This window comes from Colobus angolensis, unplaced genomic scaffold (genome assembly GCF_000951035.1).
Source record: "Colobus angolensis palliatus isolate OR3802 unplaced genomic scaffold, Cang.pa_1.0 Scaffold37, whole genome shotgun sequence".
Classification (NCBI taxonomy): Eukaryota; Metazoa; Chordata; class Mammalia; order Primates; family Cercopithecidae; genus Colobus; species Colobus angolensis.
The window spans coordinates 8,323,006-8,338,783 of record NW_012117043.1 but is presented as its reverse complement, the minus strand read 5'-3'; positions in this window follow the sequence as shown (position 1 = coordinate 8,338,783).

Below are 15,778 nucleotides of genomic sequence, written 5' to 3'. Positions count from 1 at the left end.
TTTACTAAAATCTCACACCCTTGCATTGGGCTGAAAAATCACAATAAACTTGATGCCATCTTCAAGCAATACAAGGAAAACTATGCAAAACAGAAATGTCAGACATTAAAGGTGTGAACATATGTTATAAGCAAACATTAATTAGAGGGATAACTCTTAATATAAAAAATATAAATATTAGACAAAGATGATAATGAAGATGCAATAGCTTTGAAATGTTAGGCAACAAATAATATCACTCTACCTGTCTTTCTTTCTTTTGCTTTCTCAATAAAAGATAAATAGTTCAGGTATACAAACATAACATATAGCCACATTCTCACCAACTGGTTTATGGATATAAAAAATATGGTTATTTCCACAAATTAATCTCCTCAGTGGTTACCAAACTAAATTTTCTAACCCTACTACCCTCTAAAGAGCGTTTGTTGAGACACTTTGGCAATTGATGGGCCATTGTAGTGAATTGTGTGAATAATTTTTACAGATGATTCATTCAATACCATCATTGTTTCTTTTTAGATGCCACACCTCTATCAAACTAACTTATTACTTATAACCATCTTCAAAATTGTGGTAAGAGAGGATTGCTTTATCCTCTATAATTTCCATTAGCAATCCCCTCCCGCTTCATTTACCTGAAACCAATTCTTCATTTTGAGGAATTATCCTCTCAATTTTGTGAGATAGTGCTATGCAAACTCAGGATCAAACACTCCTTAGAAACCTGTTTACTGCCCCCAAGGACCCCCAGATAGAAATTCTGAAGCCAACCCTGCTTCTAAAGAATGAATTTTTAAACACTTCTTATTATTGAATATTTTACACATATATTAAAGTAAAGACAGCAGTATAATGACCTTCCTTGAACCTAGTTTTAATCATTATTCTTGGCCAGTCTTTCACCTGTGCTTCCCTTTGCTCTATCCTCTTCAGATTATTTTGAAGCAAGTATTAAATATCGTATTACATCATATAACTTTTAAATATTTCAATATACAATTCTAAAAGTCTAGGAAATGAAAATTAATTTTCCAGGTTGTTGTTTTTCGACTTCTCCATAAAATAACAGAACAGGTCTATTTTTATTCACCATTGTATCTTTAGTTCTTATATAGTGTCTAGAACACTCTGAATAAATATTCTTAAATGAATAAGTAAGTGAATCAAGAGAGGGTTACCTATGTAAATTAATACTGTGCTCCTTCTCTGCTTGGATTATAAAAAAGATTGTGCTTAGAAATAACAAAGTATAGTTAGAAATAACAAAATATAGTTATAAATATTTTAGAAAAAAAGTTTTTAAAAGTGTTTATTGTACCTAACATGGCAGAAATATTGAGACCTAAAACTATGAAAACAAAATTACTCCCGAAAGTAAAGTAATAAATACCATAGTAGGAAGAGAAACGGAAGGAACCAAAACAAAGGCAGATTTTGTGGGATGAGCTTGTAAGACATTGGTAAGAAATGTTTGTGGAAATTTGACTAATTTGACAATCAGAAGACAATATTAACTAAGAAGCTATATTTAGCATGTATGTGTCATTTATTAATGACAGTGACAAGGATGAATGATTGAATAGATGTGAACATTGTTGTAAAACTATTAAGGACTATTTTTAAGTTTCAATAATTTAGCTTTTTTTTTTTTGAGATGTAGTTTTGCTCTTGTTGCCCAGGCTGTATGTAGCGCAATAGTGCGATCTCTGTTCGCCGCAACTTCCGCCTCCCAGGTTCAAGCGATTCTCCTGCCTCAGCCTTCTGAGTAGCTAGGATTACAGGCATGCGTCACCACACCCAGCTAATTTTTTGCATTTTCAGTAGAGACGGGGATCCTTTATGTTGGTCAGGCTGGTCACGAAGTCCTGACCTAAGGTGATCTACCCGCCTCGGCGTCTCGAAGTGCTGGGATTACAGGCATGAGCCATCATGCCCGGCCTAAGCTTTTTTTTTAGTTCCCCCAAATTTAAAAGGGATCCAGAGTTGGAAGATATTTCTGACCTGAGGAGTTCAACTTAAAGTCAAAGCTGAGATGAAATGAAAAAAATTGTCTGTGGTATTGATCATTTGTGCACCAGAAACTGTATGAATGTGCCAGATGCCTTCCACTTGCTCTTTGAGACCCTCTCTCCACTCTCCACTCACCCCAACCCCTACCCTTTTCTCTGTCCCATGACGTTGGCTTGCAGGAACCCCTCTGGCTCCTGGTGGGTACAGTCAGTGGGGCATGCTCTCAGGAGGTGAGAGGGAGGGTAGAGAATGAGGCCCAGGTGTTTATTTCCCCACCTCCATCTTTGCAGGTTGCTTTACACTGACCACTGCTCCTCTCACATTGGTCTTCTACAGATTGATCTTCTGTTAGGATTCCCTAACTCTCTCTGTATTAGTCCATTTTCATGTTGCTAATAAAGACATACCCAAGACTAGGCAGTTTATAAAGAAAAAGAGGTTTAATGGACTCATAGTTCCATGTGGCTGGGGAGACCTCACAATCAGGGCAGAAGGGTACATCTTATATGATGGCAGACAAGAGAATGACAGCCAAGTGAAAGGGAAAACCCCTTATAAAATCATCAGATCTCGCGAGACTTATTCACTACCATGAGAACAGTATGGGGGAAACCGCCCCCATGATTCAATTGTCTCCTATTGGGTCCCTCCCACAAAACGTGGGAATTATGGGAGCTACAATTCAAGATGAAATTTGGGTGGGGACACAGCCAAACCACATCATTCTCCTTCCTCATATCTTTGAGCCCTGGGTGATAGCACATCTTCATCTTATGTTATTATCCCTGAGGAAGCTCACTCATACCTTTGATGATAATTTCTTTATTCTACCCTCAAATTATCCTAATTTATTTTTCTTTTTTAACTTTTACTTTAGATTCAGGGGGTACATGTGTAGGTAAATTAACCTAATTTGAGTGTGTGCCTGTCTCTCCCTGGGTCTCTACCTGAGAAGCACTGGCAGGTATCATATTTATAGTCATATTGGCATTTATACTGCTCCTAGACAACTACTTTTGCACCAGCCTATAGTTACAACTCTTTGAGAACCCATGTTTCTTTCACCTCGTTGCTTAAAACCTGCTAATAAGAAATAGAAAATCAAATCGACAAGGATAAAGGTGATAAGAGATGGCAAGGAGGAAGAATTACATAAAGAAAAATCATGTGGAAATTAAAAACAAAACATAATAATAATCCAAGGGTCTGGGAGTTGAAAAGGGAAGTTTTATGTAATTCTAGCCAGTTGATGTCATTATAGTCAGCTCTCTGGCCAGGGAGGCCAGGGGAAGGGAGGATGTGAAGGTGAGAAGGACTCAGACATTCTCCTTTAGATCTGAGGCTCAGCCTTATGTGTGCAACATTAGGTCAGTGAGAACAAAGGGATGTGTCTGAGCAACAGCCAAGGCCATTTCCCTGTAGAGATGGTTCCACAATCCCAAAAAGGGGCCCACTGTGAGTTAAACCTCCGTCATCCCTTTTGTGTCTCTCCCTCCCTCAGCCAGTCTTTCTGTGGCCTCCCAAGCCCATCCATGCAGTGGCAACGCCTCGCAGGCTTCCAGCTCATCTGTGTTCAGGAATGGGAGGGTCAGGGCCACTGACACACACCAGTATCCTGCAGCCTATTATTTCCTGCCTGTCCTGGCTCTCCTCCAAGACTCAACATGACAGGTGAATGAAGTTCACGAGAAAGCATTGCAATGGGCCACTTTTCCAGGAATGCTGCTGCTAACTGGATTCACAAACTAAGCCAACTCCCACCACCCTAGGCTGAATGAGGAGGCAGCTGAATGGTGCAGAATGGATTTTCTTCCCTCACTTTTTTTCCCTCTGTCTCCAGTCTAAATCCTGTGATTGTTCCAGCTGGTATAAGGGACTCCCTACTCAAGCTCCAGGGTTCTAAGTGCTTCCAAGGCCTATGCAAGAAACAAAGACGCTTAACTCATGGCTCTTATTTCCAAACCAATGACCCACAACTGAGAACCGAAGGGGAAAACAACCTGTGCCATTGTGGAGCGTGGGAGTGAGGGGTGTGAGGGCTTCAGTCTGCTCTAGCAAGAAAAGTCTCAGAGTAATTTGATAATCGGATTGTGGAAGCAGAAGATAGAGGAAAGGAAAAAAAAGATCACAATTGGCACTCTTAATTGGCAATCCAGAAAGATTTAGAGAGCCAGATTATGTTTAGAGAGGTAAAGTATTTCATTTGAACAGAGTTTGGAGATTGTAAAAGTGGCTGATCCTCCAATATACTTGTGACTCTTTTTTTTCAAGTAAAACTGTGAGCTAATAGGGCAAATAACCATGCAGATGCTTCTTGTCCACACCCTATGCTGAGCAGTTCAAAGCAATCCCAAAGTGACCTATGGTCCATTCAAAAGAGCATTCACTGTGTACCTAATCTTTGCCTTCCTCGTGCTGACAGGGAAAGGAGAAGGTGAGAATAAGGGGAAAACAAATATAAATCCTTACCCCCCGGTGCTCCCAGGCAAGCAAGAAAAGCAGATTTAAATGTATAGATTATAATACGATGTGGTAGAGGATGAGGTAGAGGATGTGAAAATACCATGACAACCTAGAGGAAGGATACCAGCAAAAAATACCAATGCTGAGGGAATGAGAGCTGCCCTCTTTCCAATTCTGGGTGAACAATGCCAGATTAGGATGGATCCAGCCCCAGATTTTAAGGTAGTAAACCTGCTAATGGAACTGACAGTCAAAAAGGTGACTGGGTAAAACTGCAACCTGCAGGCCAGGGTCAACATCTATTTATCTTGGGCTCTCATTGGATGGTAAATAATTACCACCTCCTACTACTATGAGCTCAGGCACCAACTAAGTAGGCATTTTCAGAAGTCCTTAGAAAGTTCCCAAGAATCAGGATGGCTCCTGGGGAAGCTAGTTTTAGACTTCACAGATATCTTAGAGATCTGGGGGGAAACCATTTAGGATAGATGTATGTATTCCAAGGCCCTGGCTAGTATCTAAATAGCTTACTTTTGTTGTTGCCTCCATGGTTAAATATTAAATATATCTCCCAATGCTGTAGCATTAGTGCAAAGGAATGAACCAGGAGAGCCAACTGTCTTCCACCCCAAACAACTTCCACCCCACCCACAGGTGGAAATGGGGAGGGAACTTGGATTTAAGGCTAATAAACTCTCTTACTTTCTCTGAACAAGATTTAGAAGGATGAGCAAAGGGATTGACTCAGCTGTGCATATGTAAAATACCTGCCTCTTGGTAATAAGGTATTTGAAGATTATGTTTTATATAGGAAAATGTTTCACTTTAAAATAAGGATCTATATTACATTTTTGAAATATTGATGTTTATTCTTGAAAGGAGGGGACTATCTGTGTATGTGCATACACCTGTATGTACCTTCGAAGCAATATTTATTTGCTTAGAAACTAGGAAAAAAGATAAAGAATATCTGAATGTCACATTGCTAAGGGTTTATCAAAAGGGACAGCAGAGTCCCAAAGTCCACCCTGGGATGTTATTGGATCTTCTTGAAATCTGAAAGTCCACCCTTGACTGCCTTGCCAAAGTCGTTGTCATGTCCCCTATTTTCCTTTTCCCTCCCTGAGGTATTATTCCAAAAGGAATAGATGAGGCTTTGTAAAATTACTGTAAGTTATTATGTTGTAGTAATTATGCTGTTGTGTTTGGAACAGAGATGAAAATGAATCCTATCTCTCTGAGAAGAGTGGAAGATTGTATTAGCCCATTCTTGCATTGCTAGAAAGAACTACTGGAGGCTGAGTAATTTATGAATAAAAAGAGGTTTAATTGGCTCACAATTCCACAAGCTATACAGGAAGCATGGCTGGGGAGACCTCAGGAAACTTAAAATCGTGGCAGAAGGCAAAGGGCAAGCAGGCATGTCCTACATGGCTGGAGCAGGAGGAAGACAGAAAAGGGGGAGGTGCTACACACTTTTAAACAACTAGATCTCATGAGAACTCACTTACTTTACAAAAATAGCAAGGGGGAAGTCTACCCCCTTGGAGGGGCTTCCCACCAGGTCCCTCTACCAACACTGGGGATTACAATTTGACAATGAGATTTGGGCAGGGACAGAAATCCAAACCATATCAAAGACCCCAAAGGATTAAGGTTATTTGCAATGTAAAGGTTTAATACAAAAGCCAAAAGTGTCACTCAGAGGAAAGGCCAGTCCTGGGACAGAAGAGTCAGGCTAGCTAGTGAGTAGAGATTATACCCACAAGGGGCTTCCCCTGTGATGGTTTTAAGTTATCTTGGTCCCTTGCTTTGCTCTACAAAAACAGTCTTATTTATTTCTCCTATGTAAGTCCTGTCTTATTATGAGGAGAATTATAAGGCTGATTTCTCCTTTGTAATTCCCCTTTTATTATAACAACGCTTTGGTAAAATGTAAACTTTTGGGAACGGCATTTTAGGAATTAGAGCTTTTCTGTGTTTCTCTTTGTTGATTGAGATCCTTGTTTTATTAACAGCATCATCTTAAGAAGAGTAGTCCAGGCATTCTTGATGGGAGTAACTCTGAGACAAAACATCTTTTCCAAAAACACACCAGAGGTGAGAGGTGAAGCCAGCTGGACTTCTGGGTCAGGTGGTGACTTGGAGAACTTTTGTGTCCAACTAAAGGATTGTAAATGCACCAATCAGCATTCTGTGTCTAGCTAAAGGATTGTAAACACACCAATCAGCCCTCTGTAAAATGGACCAATCAGCACTCCGTAAAATGGACCAATCAGCACTCTGTAAAATGGACCAATCAGCGCTCTGTAGAATGGACCAATCAGCAGGATGTGAGTGGGGCCAAATAAGGCAATAAAAGCTGGTCATGGGAGCCAGCAGCGGAAACCCTTTTGGGTGCCTTACATACTGTGGAGGCTTTGTTTTTTCGGTCTTCACAGGAAATCTTGCAGCTGCTCACTCTTTGGGTCTGCACTACTTTTATGAGCTGTAACATTCACTGCGAAAGTCTGTGGCTTCACTCCTGAAGTCAGTGAGACCACGAACCCACTGGAAAGAAGAAACTGAGGACACATCTGAGCATCTGAAGGAACAAACTCTGGACACACCGTCTTTGAGAACTGTAACACTCACCGCGAGGGTCTGTGGCCTCGTTCTTGAAATAAGCAAGACGAAGAACCCAATGGAAGGAACGAATTCCAGAACCAGAGGGAGAATTGAATATTTGGATACAGGAGGGATTACAAGAGAAAAAGAAAAAAAGAAAAAAATCTCATGACTCTGCAACTCCTAAGGAAATTCTAATGTACTCAAGAGCATAAAGCATACATTCATCAACTTTTCCAACTGAAGGGCTCATTTGCTGACCCTGCCTTGCCCCAGTTCGCTTTCACTATTGTATGCCTCTGTTTAAGAATGGGATACAATCCCATCCACCCAGTGCAAGCTAGGAACTTGGGTACCATGTTTGATTGGTTCCTTTTCCTCATTCTCCCCCACCCACCCACACACACACACAGATAATCAGTCTCAAAGCCCCATTGGTTCTACCCTCCCAGAAATTTGTAATCTTTTCATTTGATTCGTCTACAAAGACGTTGGAGAAGATAAGAGAATGAGGAAGCCACTGGATTTTGCAACCAGAAGAGCTTTGCAGACTGATGAGGGAGCAATTTGAACAGCCAGATCACAAGGGGTCAAGCCAGTATGGGTGAGAAGAAGAGAATATGGCCATTGTGTCTGACAAACATTTTGGAGCAATGTTATTCATTCAGTATATATATGCTTAACACTTTTCAAAAGTCTAAATTATGTCTTCCTTAAAGAAATGAACATGCACTCTCCTTATTCCACTGCTTTATTTCACAATTTCTTTTTCCTTCTTAAAATTAATTTTACCTTCTGATAAGTATAAACATTATACTAATAATTTATAGAAATGTTAGCCTTTCTCAGTGTGAGAATCTGGTTAGAAAATCCTTGACCGTTACTCCAAATGAATTTTAGTTCTAATGTCAATCTAATTCATTTACTGTATGAGTAAAGTATACTCTCTCTTGGCTATCCAACAATTCAATCACCATACCTTCCTATTTTGGGGAGAATCCCCCTGCTCTGTTATTTTTGGTGGGAGGTGGTGTCAAATGCTCCATCTCTCCCCTCTGGCAGTTGCAGTAGCAGTAGCATCTGGCTACATTCTTTTGGTTACAAGTCTGTTGTGCTTACTGCTACTGGGCCCTTGGAAATACCTGTGCTTCCAACTTCTTCTAAGCCTTGTCCTTTAGCTTTCTGGTGGTTCTGTAAGCCATTGCTATTTTTCCAATACATTCGCATTGTTCTTACAGATGGAGATGGTTTCTGTTGCTTTCAACCCCAGGAATCCTAATTTACATATTCTGAAATATGTCTTGTTGTTTCCACCACTGTGTTTTTCCACTCTAATGGTGCATCTAGATTGCCCTTCTCACTTCTATGTTTTCCATACCCAGCTCAAACTTCATCTTTCTTAATCATCCTAACATTTTCTGAGTCCACTCTATGAACCAGGTCTTGGGCTAGGAGACAAAAAAGATATAGCCATTGTACTCATGAAGATGTTATGTACAGTGAATGGCACACATGTAAAGAACAGTCACACTTCAAAAAGATAAGAGCCAAGATGGAGGTATGCACTAGGCACCTTACAGTGCTGAAGCAAAAGTTCTCCTGGTAAGCTTCCATGGAGAGGACATTGAACTCTGGGAAGGGCAATGAAGGCACAAGGTGGGCACGAGCCATGAAGAGTCAAAAGAAAAACCTTAGACAAATTAAATTTAACAGAGGTTAATTGAGCAAAGGACAGTCCATGAATCAGCCTCCCAAACCACAATAGGTTCAGAAAGACGCCAACACAGTCAAAGTGGTGGAAGGAGGTTGATGGCAGAAAAAGGAAAATGATGTACAGAAAGCGGAAGTGAGGTACATAAACAGCCAGATTGGTAACAGCTCATCATTTGTCTTATTTCAACATGGTTTGAACAGTTGACTGCCAAAACTTGGTGATTGATAGAAGAGTAGGTTACAGTCTGTTTATGCATCCAGTTAGGTGACTACTCACTGTGTATGGAGAAACGTTTAAGTTGAACTTAAAATATGTAAGGAGGCAGTTTTAGGCTAAAGTTAATTTAACAGAGATGGGAAAGGACATGGCAATACTGAGGTTCAGTGTGACTACAACATGTGGTGAGGGGAAGGAGGGTAGTGAGAGATAAAGCCGGGGAAGTGGATTCCCTGTCTGACAAGTTTAAGGATGTGGGCCCCATCCTCTAAGCCACAGACACCAAAACTTTTTGCTTGTGCATCCCATCAATAAAGTGCTTTGAGCTGCCCCTGAAATATATGTATGCTTGCTTATAAATTTTATACAGTGCTATGATCGATCCATACATGATGTATTAATAATATTTATTTCATATTGAAGGAAAAAAATAACAGTAAATGAAAGGCTGATATAGTCTTTCCACACTCAAAAGGATTGTCTTGCTTAGCCTTAATCTGTTGTATTAGAAGAGTTTATTGGAGGGCAATGGTATAATTTGCATTTTCATAGGATAACTCTACCAGCAGCATGGAAGGACTGGAGCAGAATTCTTGAGCTTTAATATGTGTAAAATTAGGTGAATCTAGATTACTTTAAAAATAAAGAGCCATATTCCCCAATGAGTTAGTGGAACTGAGCAATGATCATCAATAGCTACTCATATTACAAAAAGGCAACCTGATGCATAGTGCCTCCAGATGGAAGCATTTGAAACTTTACACCACCTATATTCTTGCCAAAAACATCAACTCTGAATCTAATGAAGACTTTACACTTAATGAATAATACGAAAATTGTTATTAGCTATTATATACTTAATAAATTATAAAATAAAATATATAGCGGACTACAAAGTTAATTTTTTATAAATTATTATATAAACTAAAGGAAACGTGGGGTCAAAGGGCCATGTTAAATGATACCACAAGGATATAACCAGCAAAATGCAAACTGTGGGAAGTTCTATGGGACAAACAACCCAGTTTCTGCAACAAATAAGAAGCAAGGGGGAAAAAAGAGTGATGGAGGGTGATATGGTTTGGTCTGCGTCCCCACCCAAATCTCATCTCAAATTGTAATCCCCATAATCCCCACGTGTGGAGGGAGGGACCAGGTAGGAGGTGGTTAGATCATGGGGAAGGCTCTTGCCGTGCTGTTCTCATGCTAGTGAATGAGTTCTCATGAGATCTGATGGTTTTATAAGCATATGGCATTTCCCTTGCTTGCAGTCCTTCTCTCTCTTGCTGCCATCTGAAGAAGGTCCTTGCTTCCCCTTTGCCTTCTGCCATGATTACAAGTTTCCTGAGGCCTCCCCAGCCGTGCAGAACTGTGAGTCAATTCAACCTCCTTTGTTTATAAATTGCCCAGTCTCAGGTAGTATGTTTATATCAGCGTGAAGATGACTAATACAGAGGGGCAAACAAAAGAAGCAAGAGATACATCAGCAGTTGCAACGCAGGGCAGTTACTTGGTTTTTGATGCAAAAAATTGTGAGACAACATGGGAAATTTGAACACGGATTAGATATTTGATATAATGGGAATTTTGTTAATTTGTTAAGGTATGATAATGGTTTTTAGTTTTTTAAAGTCTTTATCATACAGAGATACACGCTGAAATATTTACAGATGAAGTGATATCTGGGACTTGCCACAGAATAATCAGGGATGGGATGTTAATTAAATAAGATTGGGCATAATTTGATCATTATTAAAGATAGGCAATAGATACATGGTAGTCCATTGTATTTTTCTCTTTGTTTTGGAATATGCTTCAAATTTTCCTAGTAAAAGGTATTTTGAATTCCGATATTTCGGTTTCATCTCCTAGAAATTCTGATATCATAGACCTAAGGTAGTGCTTGGAAATCCAAATATTTAATAAGCACTCAAAGGAATTCAGAATCAGATGGTCACTAAGACCACAATTTGAGAAAATTAGACTAGACAGTGCAATGACTTAAATGGAGGAAATCAAGTAGGAGAAGTTGACAGTATCTTTCATGGGGTAAGTGTTCGTGATAAATATCTGCCAATTTTGTTTGATGATTGCTTATAAATATTCATCCTAGATCTTAATAGTGTTCATGTCTAATAATCATTTAGGGTGCAATTACCAGTGCTATTTCCTGACTTGGGCCTTTTTTTTTCCTATTAGATTTTTAAGAGTCCTCTAATGCTTGCTACATGAACCAAGGCTAATTCCATGATTAGATAATTATCCTCGTGAATACTTTCTTCATAATCACAATGGCAGGAGAGATGTTGCCAGGTCTTTCAGGAAGGGAGAGACACCCAGTTGTGACCCAATAAATTGGCATCAGCTCTTACTCCACCCCTTCCAGGAGGAAAGGATTTAAAACCTTGGGAAGGGGAGGGAGCCGAGAGGTGACCTGTCTATCCCAGTGCTGTCAGGTCACATCACAAGGTACTCACTCCCCACCCTTTTTTCTTTCCACATTGGAGACCTTTACAACTGGAAAGCATCCTCAACTTAGGGGCTGGGGTGTGTAATGAAGACAGAGCTGGCCCTGTTATAAGGTAAACAAAATACAAACTGGAAACTTTTGTCATAGCTCCTCAGAACATGGGTCCCTCTCCAGCCGTTAACTGCAGGTGGCCCTTCCAGCAAATTAACACAAAATGCTGCTGCTGGCTGAGCCTCTCTGGAATTGCAAACATGCTTTCTATCTAGGCTCAGCTCTGCCGTTCTGCTAGCAGACGGTCTTCCAGAAGAATCTCCTTATCATGAGAGGTTCTGGGCTTCAGACCCATCTGGGATCAGCTCAGCTCAGGGTAGGTAGTTGCAGCGGCTGCATTCCACCCTACTCTAACACACCGTCAGCTGCAACGGCCTTACCTCTCTTGCACAATGCAGGGAAACCTCATTATGCCCCACTGATAAGGTAATGAAATAACAACAGCAAGAGGTGGGCACTGTTCAGATCCTGATTTTGTAGACAAAGACCTTGAGGTTTAAGGTCTCAGTGACTCCTTCAAGGTCACCCAGCTCAGAGTCAGAGCCAGGATCTTGAAAATCTTGCTCCAGATTTTGTGCATTTAACCCCATGAGAGGTATTTTATTTGCCTTGATGCAATCAACTTGTCTTCTAAGTCCTATTCTCCTCCTCTGCCCTAAAGATAACCTACTCTTTCTCTAACATGAACTGCATGTGTTTCCCTGAACCTGTTCTACCTGTTCCCATATACTTCCTTTTTCTTTAGCCTTTTCTTCTTCTTGAAGAAACTTTCTTCCTCTCAATCCCAATATTACCAATTGAAATTCTGCCCCAGCTTCAAGGCCCGTGTCAGCTGCTATTTCTTCCAAGAAGTCTTTCATTCCTCCACTCTCGTCTCTAAGAAACATTTCCCCACTTTGCATCTTCATCACATTCTGCTGATAACATTTTTTTCGCCACTCAGTTTGTTTCCTTTTCTCAGATTTAGATGTCGTTGCTGCTTTATGGCCATGTTTGTATTTGCCTTATGATGACTGTTATGTTGCAAACTCCCTGAGTCCAGTGACCATTTATTTTTATTTTTTATTTTTGTGCTTTTCTTATTCATATGGTCTAGCTTTGACCAGTGACCATTTATCACTCAACTTTTTATTTTCCCCAGGGTTTACAACAGTGCTTTGCATATACTATGAGCTTAAAAATATCTGTTGCGTTGAATGTGTGCAATACTGAAATACATATAACTTAGTTTGCATTTATGAGAATATAATTGAATGCACTGGGGAAATTAGGTGCTGCAAATGAGTAACCCTGTCATTCATCTTCATGGAATTAAAACGAAAAAACTCCTTAAACATTATAATTTATATCTTTGCTAAATCTGTATTTGCATTTATTAAAAATTGGAAATGAATGGCCACTGTGTTTGTAATGTTTTGCTTTCACTTCTCTCCATTACATAGATGAGACAGAGCTGCAGAGCTGCCTGGGAAGTTAATATATTTGGATGCTCACTCCCAACCTTCCTTGCCCTTTTGTGATTCCGGATTGGACTGGGTGTGTGAGGAGGGAAAGGGCAGCTCTCTGGGGAGATTAATAATATGGTCTGAAGGATGAAGATCAAAGAGAAACCTTGGCTGTAGACCATGCAGTGACCGTAGTAACCGGCAAAGGCTCTCTGATCTCTGTGTTCCTTGGTACCCCCTGTAATCTCACACTGCATTTTGCACCCTTTCCTGGGGTCAGCACTCATCTCAATTACACATCTCCACTCCCCCCTTGCTTCTCCAAAGCTCCACCTCCTGCAAGACTACAGATCTGCTGTTTAGTGGTGTATAACCCATTATCCAGTCATCAGAGTACCACCAAAAAGAGGTTAACAAAACTGAGATGAACCTGATGAAAATTCAGGGGAAATTTGTTTATGAAACTTCGGGGGAAATTATTTTAAACATTTTTTTTTAAAAAATACTGTTTAAAAAGTAAAAATACTTAAAAAATACCTAATTGGTCTCCTGTAGACAGTATCTAACTTCACTAATTAAACCACAGCCAATCATAAACCTTATAAAAGTTTGATTGTACATCATCGTTTGCATGTTGTCCAGGATATGCTATAAAATAATCTGATGGTAGGTGGGAGTTGAGAACTGTTGAAACCAAAGATGGTTCCCTGGTGTTCATTACACTATTCTCTCTTGCTTTAGTAGAGGTTCTTAATTTTTTCTTAATAAGTTTTTTCTTTAAGACATTGGTTGTGTTTTCAAATTCTGTCGCCGAAAATTGCAGTGTGGTTAATTTTTCTGTTTTGGAATATGGGAATCACTTAGTTGAGTTCTCTGCCCCTTCTGCCGTCTTCATTGTCTCAACTTCTATCCTGGCCTCTCCTTTACCTAGCTTGGTGAAACAGGGCTCTACCTGTTTTGGTGAATCTCAATTACTGTCCATAGGATGGCTCAAGAACCTTCGGTATTGCCAGACTGAATGCTCAGACTCCTTTCGTCACCATTTAAAAATATCCCATGGTAGCAGGAGTTCCAAGCTCAAGGGTTTTATTTTCGCTGGGAACTTCAAATACTGCCGCTGGGCTGCAAATAGCAACTAGGATGGTGGCTTGTTTCCGAAAGTCGCTGTGTTTGTTCCTTTTCTCTTTTCTCCTTCCTTCTCTCTCTCTCTCTCTTTTTTCCTCTGTTGGAAAAGCATCTACTGGAGAATGATTACCAATTCGGAGATACAAGAACTCTCTGGTGTTAAATATTTCCCAGGACATCAATAGCCAAGCTGTTTGGACTGCTATGAATGACATAGTAAATTGCCACCCTTTGTCCTGATTTTGGAGATGTATACCGTACGGTTGGTCTGGGAGAAGAACAAGCTCCTAAACCAAACCTAAGACCCTAGGGGAAAAGGTGACACGCATGTTGTACTTCGCAGGTGTTTTGGCACCAGCAAGTCAAACAGGGCATTTATTAAATCAGATGAGCAGACAGACTTGCCATTTGATCCACAGCAGAGCTTGTTCTACACAAACCAAGTAAAGAATATTATTCCACTCACTGGGCAGCTTTTTGCAACACCACTCATTGGCAGGCAGCCCTTGAAAGCTGCTCTTGGGAACTTCTGAGGTGTTGCCCTTCTCTAATGTTTCTCTGACTCTATGAGGCCAAAGAGTATTCCTTGAACAGCCAAGAAAGGCAAAATAAAGAAAAAGAGCAGTTCAAATGGTTAGAACCTTGAATTGTGGAGGAGATGCACCAAAGAGCCTGGATTTACAACTGTCAATCATCTCTCTTATTTTATACAGGAAAGGCATTTCTTTAATCCACCTGTTCAATTATTTATCATGTTATGTGTTTCCTCTTAATTGTCACTTGGGCAAAGCCTTTATGCTGTAAGGGGACACCCTCATATTTTTTAATGACCTTAGGGAAAGTGATTGACACTAGATCCTGCAGTCAGGTGTTGCTAGTGACGCAACCTGTTCTCCGAGTAGCAGAGAAGCTTCCTGCCATGATTAAGTTAGAGCTGTTAAAGTGCTAAAATGTGTGGTCAGCCTTCCTCTGATGCAAGCACTTTATTATAGGGCCTAGTTGCAGAGAAGTGTGGCAACACAAACCCTGTCTCCAAATACCCCTTTTCTCTCTAAATTAGCCACTCTGTAGAGAAAGGCAGTGCGCTTTATCCACGTGCTGGGCACTTGAAATACTCATAAGCACAGTCACATCTTCTCCATACTTAAAATTTTTCTGGCTCTACCCCTTTACTCTTGTCTACTTGTTTTTCTGAGTTCATACCATAATGTGATCACAACTGATTTATGACTGGCAGGCTGCCAGTCTCTGAACCCTCATCAACTACTCTAGTCAAGCAAAACAAGAAGCAATCCATTCTGTATTTGAACTTGAAATGGAAAATCATCTGTGTTTGCTTTTCTCGATAGGAGGCTGAGATGGAGCAAAAGTGTCATTCTATTTTTCTTGGACATGGCCTACACTTCCCATCGAAAACGCTTGAGAACTTGTGAGCAATGGGTATCAGATCCACTGCAGCTCAACACTGGATGATCCACTCCATGTTAAAACAACACAGAGAGCTTTCTCAACTCTTCTTGTTTGAGTTTTTTTCTCTGTGCGCACTACTTTTCAGGATTCCTTAGGCAAAGGGTATTTTTAGGATGTGACTATCTGCTGAGTGGCTAGATTGTGAATAGTCTCTATTATCGCTGATTCATTTAGTTACCAATGTTGTACCACAACTAATGCAGT